Source organism: Myotis myotis, unplaced genomic scaffold (assembly GCF_014108235.1).
Source record: "Myotis myotis isolate mMyoMyo1 unplaced genomic scaffold, mMyoMyo1.p scaffold_m19_p_7, whole genome shotgun sequence".
NCBI lineage: Eukaryota > Metazoa > Chordata > Mammalia > Chiroptera > Vespertilionidae > Myotis > Myotis myotis.
Genome location: NW_023416379.1, coordinates 86,861,510 through 86,873,528, shown reverse-complemented (window position 1 = coordinate 86,873,528; position 12,019 = coordinate 86,861,510). Strand labels below are relative to the sequence as shown.

Sequence of the window (12,019 nt, the reverse complement as noted above, 5' to 3'; positions counted from 1 at the left end):
ATTAGCCTTTTATTATGCAGGATGAAAGATGCCATGAGGTGACCACTTTGTGTTAGATGGGTTCATGCATCTTGGAGAAGCAACATACATTCTATATATAAGGACATTAGATGAGATATCTAGAGTACTAGGACATGTCCACTGATAAATGGATGAAGAAAATGTGAGAAACACACACATACACACATGAACATTACTCAACCACACACACACAAAAAGGAAAACCTTGCCATTTGTGGCAACATAAATGAATTTGAGGGCATTAAATTAAATGAAATACGTCAGAGAAAGATATATAACGGGTCATTTCACTTATACATGGAACTTAAACACAAGAAAAAGGTACACACCCAAGTTCAACAGACTGGTGGTGGCCAAAGGTGGGGGTGAGGGTGGGAGGGTGAAATGGGTGAAGGGAGTCAAAAGATATAAACTTCTGGTTATAAAATAAATAAGTTCTGGGGAAATCTAATGTACAGCATGGTGACTATTATAAATAATAATGTATTACATATTTGAAAATTGCTAGGAGAGTAAAAGATGTTCTCATCACAAGAAAAAAAAATTGTTGTAAATATGTATGATAACAGATGTTAAGCAGATTTAATTGTGGTGATTATTTCATAATATATACAAATACTGAATAATTATGTTGTATGCCTGAAACAAATATGTAATATGTCAATTATACCTAAATAAATACATAAATAAATAAAATATACATGTAAAAAGACTGAAGACCTTTTTCATCATTGAGCTATTTTGCCTTCAATTTTAGAATTTAAAACATAATGAAGAGAAGCAAAATCCTAACTTTCTTGATAATAGTCAGGATAGTAGTTAACCTGGGATGGGGCATAGAAGAGGATTACACATGGAACTTTTATACTTATAGAATGGTTACCCCAGCTTTCATTTTACTAGTCTCTAAAATGTACGTATGCTTTTAAATATATTTCATATATTATATTTCACAATAAAAAATAAAAACTAGAAATAAAAAATACATTTCCAAAGTATAATGACAAAACACTGTTTAATCTTAGATAGAGGGAGAAACAAATTAAACAGAGCTCTATTATTCTAAGTGTTCTAAGGTTACTTCAGATTATGTTTGCAACAGCTTGGCTCAGTCATGGAAAAATTGCCATTGGATTCCACTCAATCCCAAGAGTCATCACTTTTCTTTGTTGGTCAGTTGTTATAAAGGGTGCCACTGGTTCACTGGGAGCCACTGTTTATGATCATGAAATCTGAAGGTTATAAGGAATCTCAGAGGGCTTCACTCCAAACACATTCATCTCCAGATAAGGGAACATTAGACCCCTTAGCTTCCAAACAACATGTTTTCCCTGCTCTGCTCCCAGCTGTTATTATTATTCACCAATGTGACACAAAGAAAGGGGCTGAGCCCATTCTTTCAATTGCCTTGCAATAGTGACTAGAGAAAAGGTGGATTTATATCAATCATCGGCAATCTGTCAAAGAGTTAATATGTACCCCCAAAGATGCTAGCACCTACAGAGGAACCCAGTCCTCAGTCAAAGAAGGCACTCCATAAACATATGTTGTAAGTGATTTTATTGAAAAGTATAAAACAGGGTTTCAGCCCTACAGACTTTACATATAAATGAAAAATGCCAAATAATTCTTAATCAACATGGAATTCAGTGGTGTTCTGGGGCAAACTACATAATACAAACTATAAGATAGAGAAATAAGACAAAAGGTTGATGTAGTATGGAGTAAAACGCAGGAAGGGGTCTTGGGAGAGAAGAATTGAGAATTGAAAAATTGGTAAAGAAAGCATTCTATGATTTCTCAAAGGAACCTGTTGACATTTTTATACCTGCTTCTCCTTTCTATATTATTTAAAAATTTTAACAGGCAAAAAACCCCCAAAAAACAAAAAGAAAAAAAAAATTTTAACAGGCATACTAATTTGTTATAAATAGTTTTACCTGTTATAATTATATCTGGGGAAAGAGTTCCCATCCCCCCCCAACATGGAACTTTTGGAGGAGGAAAAAGAAACCTTTTAAATGCTAATTATAATTCTTTAAGACAGAAACATTTTTAAATAGTAAGAGACAAATGTTCTTAAGTTTTAAAATTCACCAAAATAAAACTAGATCCCCAAATATTAGCAGGAAAAAAAAACCACTTAAAAATTCCATGATTGTAACCTAACACCTACACTAAACTAACAGAACATTTGGGTGACATGAGCAATGGATAAAGGGCTCCTATTTCCAGGTACTTTAATGAGGACAGAACCATACTGGTAAGAAAAAGAACACCGGAGAAGAGATTCAGTTCTAGTTCTAAATAGATGAGTAAATGTAATTAAGCCACTTCTCAACTGAAACAGGTGTCTGCAAAAGGAACATTTAAGAGACAACCTAAATTTGTTACTCTACCTGTACACTTCCCAAAGTCAGTCAGATGTCATTCTCTTACGGCAAGCTATAGGTTAGGCATTAATCCATGAGGGCAGCAAAAAACAAATGAATTTTTTTTTAATATATTTTTTATTGATTAAGATATTACATATGTGTCCTTGTCCCCACGTTACCCTAACCACCCCCCCACCCCCGCTCATGCCCTCACCCCCCCGTTGTCCGTGTCCATTGGTTAGGCCTATATGCTTGCATATAAGTCCTTTGGTTGATCTTTCCCCCTTACCCCCACCCTCCCCACCTTCCCTCCAAGGCCCGACAGTCCAATCAATGCCTCTCCGTCTCTGGATCAGTCCTTGTTCATCAGTTTATGTTGTTCATTATATTCCACAAATGAGTGAGATCCTGTGGTATTTATCCGCTCTCCAGTTCCATCCATGCTGTGGCAAATGGTAAGAGTTCCTTTTTCTTCTTCCTCTTCTTAAAGAATACCTTTCAGCATTTCATATAATGCTGGTTTGGTGGTGATGAACTCCTTTAGCTTTTTCTTATCCGTGAAGCTCTTTATCTGACCTTCTATTCTGAATGATAGCTTTGCTGGATAAAGTAATCTTGGTTGCAGGCTCTTGCTATTCATCACTTTGAATATTTCTTGCCACTCTCTTCTGGCCTGCATGGTTTCTGTTGAGAAATCAGCTGACAGTCGTATGGGTACTCCCTTGTAGGTAACTGACTGTCTTTCTCTTGCTGCTTTTAAGATTCTCTCTTTATCTTTTGCTCTTGGCATTTTAATTATGATGTGTCTTGGTGTGGTCCTCTTTGGATTCCTTTTGTTTGGGGTTCTCTGCGCTTCCTGGACTTGTAAGTCCATTTCTTTCACCAGGTAGGGGAAGTTTTCTGTCATTATTTCTTCAAAAAGGTTTTCAATATCTTGCCCTCTCTCTCCTTCTGGTACCCCTATAATTCTGATGTTGGTACGCTTAAAGTTGTCCCAGAGGTTCCTTACACTATCTTCATATTTTTGGAATCTCTTTTCTTTTTTCTTTTTCGGTTGGGTATTTTTTGTTTCTTTGTATTTTCAAATCTTTGACTTGATTCTTGGGATCCTCTTGTCTGCTGTTGGATCTCTGTAAATTATTCTTTATTTCAGTCAGTGTATGCTTAATTTCTAGTTGGTCCTTTTTCATGTCCTCCATGGTCTCACTATACTTATTGAGGGATTCATTAAATTTATCGGCGGTTTCCATAAAATTCTTGAAAAACCTTATAAACGTGGCCTTGAACTCTATATCCAGTCGTTTGCTTTCCTCCATTTCTGCCATTTGTGACCTGTTTCTTTGTCTCCGCATTTTGGCTGCTTCCCTGTGTTGATAGAGTGGCCCTGCGCGCCAGGTGTCCTGTAGGGCCCAGTGGCTCAGCCTCCCCAGTTACCTGAGGTGGACACTCTTGGTGCACTCTTGGTGCCTTGGTTGTTGTAGGATCACTGGGAGGAATTGACCTCCAGGCCAACTGGCTGTGAGAATCAGCTGTGTCTGAAGTGGGAGAACTTCTGTGCTGAAGACACCCTTCTGGGGCAAGACTTGCTTCAGTGGGGCTTTGGTGCTCACAAGTCTGCTCCCTGAGTGTGTCCCTTATGGATCTGAGGAGTTGCAATCTGGATGGTCCCCCTCTGACCACTGGGTACAGTGGCTCCTGGATCTAAGGAGGTGCTAATTCAGCCTCTGCCTGAGGCTACACAGCAGGAGCCACGAAGAGGCTCAGCTGTGAAGCAATGCAAGCCGCTGCGGGGCCTTGGGCCTTCTCTTGGAAGTTCTGGGTCTGCCTGGCTCAGCTGCAGTTAGGTACATTCACATGCAAAAGCCTCTGCCGCAGCCTGGGTGGGGCGGGGTCTCAGGGAATCAAAGGGCGGAGAAAGCAGCTATGGCTGATTCTCCGCCCGGAGTCGCGCGTCTCAGTGTCCCGGTAACGGCTGCAAGCACCTCTGAGGGAAAGTCGCCCTCAAGTTCGCCCGCTGCCCGACAGACCAGCTTCTCCCCGTATGAGTCCTGGGTCCCCAGAGACTTGCCGGAACCGGAGTTCAGAGCAGTCGGGAGCTTGTGATTCAAAAAGACAGCCGCATCCTCAGGTGCCACCCCCTTTCCGCGCGCACGCGCGCGGGAGCCGCCGTACCTCTGCACTTCACCTCCGCAGCTCCTCTGGCTCTCAGCGTGCTTTTCTTTCCTTCTAGTTGTAGAATTTACACTCAGCTAGCCTTCCTGTTGTTCTGGATGATGTCTGCTCTGTCCTTTGCGGTATTTTCCAATTGTTGTGGGAGGCGGCTATTTCCCGGTGTTTATCTATGCCGCCATCTTAGTTTCTCTCAAAAAACAAATGAATTTATGTACCCTAGAATTCTTCTACTGAAGCAGAATTCTGCAATTGCTATAAGCCAGCGATTTTCAAACTTTTACATCTGATGCCACATAAAACTAATTTCTAAAATTATGTGGCACACTTTCAGCTTTGGGCTCAGAGGAGGCATAGGTGCAACTTTCTTCAGTCTTTCCAAATCCAGGTTCATCTGATACCAGCCGCCTCCACCATGCCACAGAAGTTCAATCCCAAGGGGATCTAAGTTGTATACCTAAGTCTCAATGATGATGAAGTCGGTGCCAAGTTTGCCTCGGTCCCCTAGACTTGTCTCCAAAAAGCATTGGTGATATTGCCAAAGCAACCAGTGATTGGAAGGGTCTGAGGATTACAGTGAAACTAACCATTCAGAACAGAGAGGTCGAGACTGAGGTAGTGCCTTCTGCCTCTGCCCTGATCATCGAAGTCCTCAAAGAACTGCCACGAGACAGAAAGAAGCAGAAAAGCATTAAGCACAGTGGAAATACCACTTTTGATGAGAATGTCAACATTGCCGGACAGAGGAGACACCGATCTAAGTTAGAGAAATCTCTGGAGCCATAAAAGAAATCCTGGGGACTGCCCAGTCTGTGGGCTGCAATGTTGATGGCTGCTACCCTGATGACATCATAGATGGCATCAACAGTGGTGCAGTGGAATGCCAAGCTAGTTGAGAAGTACAAAGGAAAATATTTCAATTATAGATCATTTGACAACCAATAAAAATAAAAAAATTCTGCAGCACACCAAAAAATATTTTTGTCTATCTAACAATAAAAAAGGGTATAATTTTTAATTTTTTTTTTTTCAAAGAGAGGAAGGGAGAGGGACAGAGAGATGGAAACATAAATGTTAAGAATCATTGACCAGCTGCCTCCTGCATGCCTCCTACTGGGGATTGAGCCCACATCCCAGGCATGTACCCTGACCAGAAATCAAACCGTTACCTCCTGGTTCATGGGTCAACGCTCAACCACTGAGTCACACCAGCTGGCAGTATAATTTTGACTCATTCACACCAGACAGCTATTTTTGTCATTTTTTAAATTTGACAATCTAAGGGAAAAGAGGTCAGCGCCCTTGACTAAATAGGTATTGCATGTTTTAAAAATTCTTGTGGCACAGTGTGCCATGGCACACGGGTTGAAAATCACTGCTATTAAGTCTTATGTTGAAACAGGGCATCAAAGAAATAAGCTTGAATTTTCCATGAAACATAATGCACTAAATACCTCTGCATTTACCTCTGTCCTACCCATAACTCCACTAAAATGGAATTAAAAACATAAAATACACAAGGACAAAGAATAGAAAACAACTATAACAAAGGTTTCGGAAGCTAAAACGCAAATGGTTATTTGACTTAGCAGAGCAAAGAAAGCAAAAGCTCCGAGCATGTTAAGGAAAAGCCCCAAACAAACTGAATTGTATTGGGATAAACCAGAAAAGCTCGGAATGCCTCTGAAAGTGGAGAATGCAGGTAGGCCTAAAAAAAGGAAAACAGGGTAAAAGTTCCACCCCAAGATTCCCTCCTTAACTCCAGGTATCCACTGTTCGGAGGACAGGAAGTGTGTTCTCTGGAAACTGAAGAGACTATATACTTAAGCACAACCAAGGCAGCTCTACCAGTCTAAAAATCTGGGGATTAATGGAAACCTGAAAGGTAAATATCCCCAGCTCTTTCCCCACTGAGCTCCCCAAATGTGCAGCCAGGTGTGTAAGCCAATGACTGAAGCATTCTGTCTGGAGGAGAACCTGGCCAAGAGAAAAACATCTACAAATACTGACTGCTAGAGGTAACCCCCACCCCACCCCCAAAAGTTGGGTCCCTGGCTAATTACTTTATAATGAAAACTACCAGTTAACTTTTGGAAGCCCCCAATGTGGCAAATTCAGCTTTCAGTTTTTCCATGGTTCATTCTGGAATATGAGTAAGATAGCCAAGGTTATACATTTAAGGAAATTCCATAAATAAAAAACCAAAACAAATAAACAAGGAAATAGAGATGGTACAGGAGGCTAAAGAAATATTTTTAAAATTAACATACTCAGAAGAGAACTATTTCAAAAATAGAAAACTATTAATACTCTTGAAAATTGAAAACAGGATAGGAGAAATATAAAACTCACTAGAAGAGTCTGAAGATGAAGTTTAAGACATCTTTGAGAAAGTAGAGCAAAGAGACAAAAAGATAAAAAATGAAAAAGATAGGGAAATTAAAGGACCCATCAGCCTATAAGTTTCAAATACAAATAGTAAGAGTTCAAGAGAGAAAGAATAGGAAAACTGGGGGAGAAGGAGGAATTTGGTTTGAATTTAAGAATTTAAGAAAAATCTCAGAAATGAAAAATCCAAATTGAAGCCCTCATGTGCCTAGTACAACAGATAAAACAAGACCTCCAGTGAGGCTGATTATCATCAGGGACAAAGATAAGATCCTAAAAGCAATCAAGAGGGGGAAAAATCACGACTCTAAATACCATCACACTTTCATTATCAGTAACAGAAACAAGAAACCAATAAAACAGTATTTGTTAAATTCAAAAGAAAATACCATCCAATCTAGAATTCTATACCCAGGGAAACTATAAATCAATTATGAGAGAAAATGAAGACATTTTCACATATGTAGGTTTACAAAGACATTTATTCCCCATGCACCCTCTTCTTAGGAACTTTATATAAGAATTGCTTAATTAAAGTATAAACAATAAAGGAGGAAGTTATGGGGTCCAGGAAACATAGGGGTCTCAACATTGGGAGGTGAAGGAAAAACCTAGGATATGTGAGAAAGTAGATCCCAAGATCATACTGAGCAGGCCTAGAGAACAATCTGTACAGATTTATAAAAATAGCAGTCTAAAGCCTGGCCGGTGTGGCTCAGTGACTGAGCGTCGACCTATGAATGGGGAGGTCACAGTGCGATTCCGGTCAGTCCATATGCCCGGGTTGCAGGCTCAATCCCCAATGTGGGGCGTGCAGTATGCAGCCAATCAATGATTCTCTCTCATCATTGATGTTTATATCTCTCCCTCTCCCTTCCTCTCTAAACTCAATAAATCAATAAAAATATATTTTAACAAACAGCAGTCTAAGACCAATGTTTAGAAAAATGGCATTAAATATCAAAAGAAATAACTTGAAGAGTAGAAAAAGGAGGTAACTGGAGAGGCAGAACGCTGGGGGGGGGGGGGGGAGCAGGTAGTATACTTTATATAGGCTTAGTATTGATAAATATTAAATTTTAAAAGACTCTTGCCCTGGCCAGGTGGCTCCATTGGTTGGAGTGTCCTCCAGTTCACAAAAAGGGTGCAGATTAATCCCCAGTGGGATGCATTTGAGAGGCAATCAATCAATGTTTCCCTCTCCCAAATCAATAAAAACATATCCTCAGGTTTGAATTGAAAATTTTTTTAAAGATTCTTGAAAGGCTAAAAAAAAATGTTTTAAAATCACATCTAAAAATAACATTTCCCAAGCAAGATTTCTGAGGGGTGGAGGGGCGGGGGGGGGGGGGGAGAATAATGAAAGAAAAATAAATTTTTAAGACAGAGCAATATCAAAGTCCTTGGAAAATTCTATATCTTAGCATAGAATGTGACTGAAAAAATAAGAGCAGGAAAAAATGTTCTGCATATAAATACTTACTTACTCAAAAGTCTAACTACACCAGCAAAAAGAGAAAAATGGAAGAAAACATTTTAACATATTATGTATTATTGGAAAAAGTTTATGGTTTATAGCTACGTCAAACACATCACAAATTAAATTTCCCTTTTCACTCAGTTAAGCAGATGCTAAACCAGGGGTGGGCAAACTTTTTGACTAGAGGGTCACAATGGGTTCTTAAACTGGACCGGAGGGCCGGAACAAAAGCATGGATGGAGTGTTTGTGTGAACTAATATAAGCATCATTACATAAAAGGGTATGGGCTTTTTGTTTTTAGTTTTATTCATTTCAAACGGGCCGGATCCAGCCCGCGGGCCGTCAACAGAAAAACTTGATTGCATCACATTTTAGTCAGAACTGAAAACACTTGAAAAACCATGTTGCTTCCTTAGGAAAGGAAAGCACAAATACTGTGAATGTGTTGGAACAAGGGAAAAAGCATTCTGAATTGGTCTTTATCCTCTCCTGAAGACTGAACAAATAATAGTGGGATTCATGTACAAATCTGAAACAACTGCTGCCCAGCTTTCTCTAATAACCCAAGAAGTTGCATCTCAATTAGGAAATAAGCTTTTCTCTATCCTCAAATACTTTACATCTATATTTTCTATGGCCCTTTCACAGAAAAACTGGAAGTATAATATGGTACTTGTTTATCATCCTATCTAATAAAAAGAGAAACGTGGTAATTAGCCGTACGTCCGCTACCCTTCCCATTGGCTAATCAGAGCGATATGCAAATTAACTGCCAGCCAAGATGGCGGCCAACAGCCAGGCTACTGACACGAACAGGAGGCTTGCTTGCTTCAGTGATGGAGGACTCCAACGTTCCCCGCCTGCCGTTGCTGGGCTCTGAGCTGCTAAGAAACATTGTTACAAATATAGAAGCTAAACAAAACCCCAGAAACCTGTTTTCAGTCAGCCGGGATCTCAGAGCTGGAGTCGCAACAAAGTTTCAAATACAGAAAGTAAACAAAGCCAGAAACCTGCTTTCAGTAGCGAGGTCTCACAGCTAAAGCCGGCTCTCAGCTCCAGTGACAGCCATAAATCCAAGAATTAAAAAAAAAGGAAAAAAGGAGCAGTTGGGAGCTTCAGTCACCCGCCAGCCTGAAAATGGCCCTCAGCCCCTCACCCAGACTGGCCATGCACCCCAGTGGGGACCCCCACCCTGAAGGGTGTGTGACTAGCTGCAAACAGCCATCATCGCCTCATCCAGGCTGGCCAGGCACCCAAGCGGGACCCCCACCCTGATCCAGGACACCCTTCAGGGCAAACCAGCCAGCCCCCACAAGTGCACCAGGCCTCTATCCTATATAGTAAAAGGGTAATATGCCTCCCAGCACCGGGATCAGCGTGACAGGGGGCAGCGCCCAAACCCCCTGATCGCCCTGCGGCTCTGTGTGTGACAGGGGGTGGGGCCACAACCTCCCTATCCGCCCTGCTCTGCTCGTGACAGGGGAAGGCGCCCCAACCCCCTGATCGGCCCTGCTCTGTGCCTGATAGGGGGGAGCTCCCCAACCCCCTGATCGGCCCTGCTCTGTGTGTGACAGGGTGGAGCCGCAACCTCCCCATCGGCCCTGCCCTGAGTGTGACAGGGGGCAGCGCCCCAACCCCCCAATTGGCCCTACCCTGAGTGTGACTGAGGTTGGCATCACAACCTCCTGATCGGCCCTGCTCTGTGCATGACAGGGGGGAGCTCCCCAACCCCCTGATCGGCTCTGCTCTGTATGTGACAGGGGTGGCACCACAACCCCGATGGGCGTTGCTCTGTGTGTGACAGGGGGTGTGCCGCAACCTCTCCATCGACCCTGCCTTGAGTGTGACGGGGGCAGCGCCCCAACCCCCCAATCGGCCCTAGCCTGAGCGTGACTGAGGGTGGCATCACAACCTCCTGATCCGCCCTGCTCTGTGCATGACAGGGGGCGGCGCCCCAACTCCCCAAATGGCCCTGCTCTGAGCCTGACCAGGGGCTGCACCTAGGGATTGGGCCTGCCCTCTGCCACCTGGGAGCAGGCCTAAGCCAGCAGGTCATTATCTCCCGAGGGGTCCCAGACTGCGAGAGGGCATAGGCCGGGCTGAGGGACCCCCCTCCCCCCCGAGTGCATAAATTTTTGTGCACCAGGCCTCTAGTCCTATATAATAAAAGCCTAATATGCAAATCAACTGAACAGAACGACCAGTTGCTATAACACACACTGACCACCAGGGGGAAGACAACGCAGGAGCTGCCCCCAGCCTGCAGGCCCCAGGCCATCCAAGGCGGGTGCCAGCAGGGGCCCACCTGATCGCCCTGCCGGTCACCCCACAGATCAACCCTGATCATCAGCCAGGTCTAGGGACCTACCCATGCACAAATTTCGTGCACTGGGCCTCTAGTCTATAATAATAAAAGGGTACTATGCTAATTAGAGCAGACATCTTCCAGATAAAGCCGTAGCAGCTGCCTGAGGCTCAGGCAAGCGGCGGATGGTGGCTGCCGCTGCGAGGGCCGAGACTCAGGCAGCTGTGGTGGCCGGCAGTGGCAGAGGTGTGATGGGGGTGTTGCCTTCCCCTGATTGGCCCAGTCGCCTCCCGCAGAGGGAGGCCAGAGGCAGCAGCAGTGAGGGGGTGATTGGGGAGGTGCCTTCCCCTGATCGGCTGGTTGCCTCCCCCTGGGGAGCGGGCCTAAGCCATCAGTAGGACATCCCCTGAGGGCTCCCAGACTGTGAGAGGGGGCAGCTAGGCTGAGGGACCCCCTCCAGTGCATGAATTTTCATGCACTGGGTCTCTAGTATTTAATATAACCTACTTAGAGTCAATGAGTGTTAAGTGCGTAGTTATTGATCAAGTGATAGGCTCTTCATGGACAGGCAAGCAGAGGTGTTACCTGCTATTTACTCAGTTTTATGACATTTGGAGCACTGTAAACAGGGGGAAACCGCTGGATTTGAGGTTTTTATAAAAATAATCTCCTATTGATTTTTGTCTAGGAGTGACTTTTATTTTGTTTTGTTTTGTTTTCCAAACATATTTTTATTGATTTCAGAGAGGGGGGAGAGACATAGAAACATCAATGATGAGAAAGAATCATTGACTGCCTGCCTCCTGCACGCCCCACACTGGTGATCATGTGGGGATCGAGCCCGCAACCCAGGCACGTATCTTGACCAGGAATTGAACCATGACCTCCTGGTTCATAGGTCGATGCTTAACCACCGAGACACCCCGGCTGAGCAAAGGATGACTTTTAAATAGTCTAATATGCTGAAGCACTTTCTGACCAAATCTATTCTAGTAAAAACACTTGCTCTCAATTTCCAGCATAAATAAAGACAATGAGAATAGATTAGATAGGTGGTTTAACTGTAGCATACTTCATAGCTTTCAAGGTGAATGTTTAAAAATGTTTGCTTCATCATTTCTTGCCATCAGGAAGAAAACATACTTTAAGCTTCTATATAAAGTTTGATGTTTTTTCCTTTTTGAAGTCTGAGAAAATGTGTTAATATCTCACAAAATATAACACATAACCAAAAGTTCCTCCAGCTTAAGAAAATAAATATACTACTATTTTTATTGTTT

The 12,019-nt window shown here is 42.8% G+C and overlaps 1 protein-coding gene across 3 annotated transcripts in view; it reads right to left on the bottom strand.

Annotated features, from left to right (window-relative positions):
- The window catches only part of USP49 (ubiquitin specific peptidase 49), a 105,773-nt gene that overhangs the window by 65,486 nt on the left and 28,268 nt on the right, over positions 1–12,019 (bottom strand). Inside the window, exon 2 of one of the 3 annotated variants that reach the window (XM_036318308.1) lies at positions 5,153–5,453. The exons of the other annotated variants lie outside the window; for them this stretch is intronic. The gene's annotated coding sequence lies outside the window, so the exon portion shown is untranslated. The remainder of the gene's footprint in view (positions 1–5,152; positions 5,454–12,019) is intronic. 3 annotated transcript variants of the gene reach the window in all.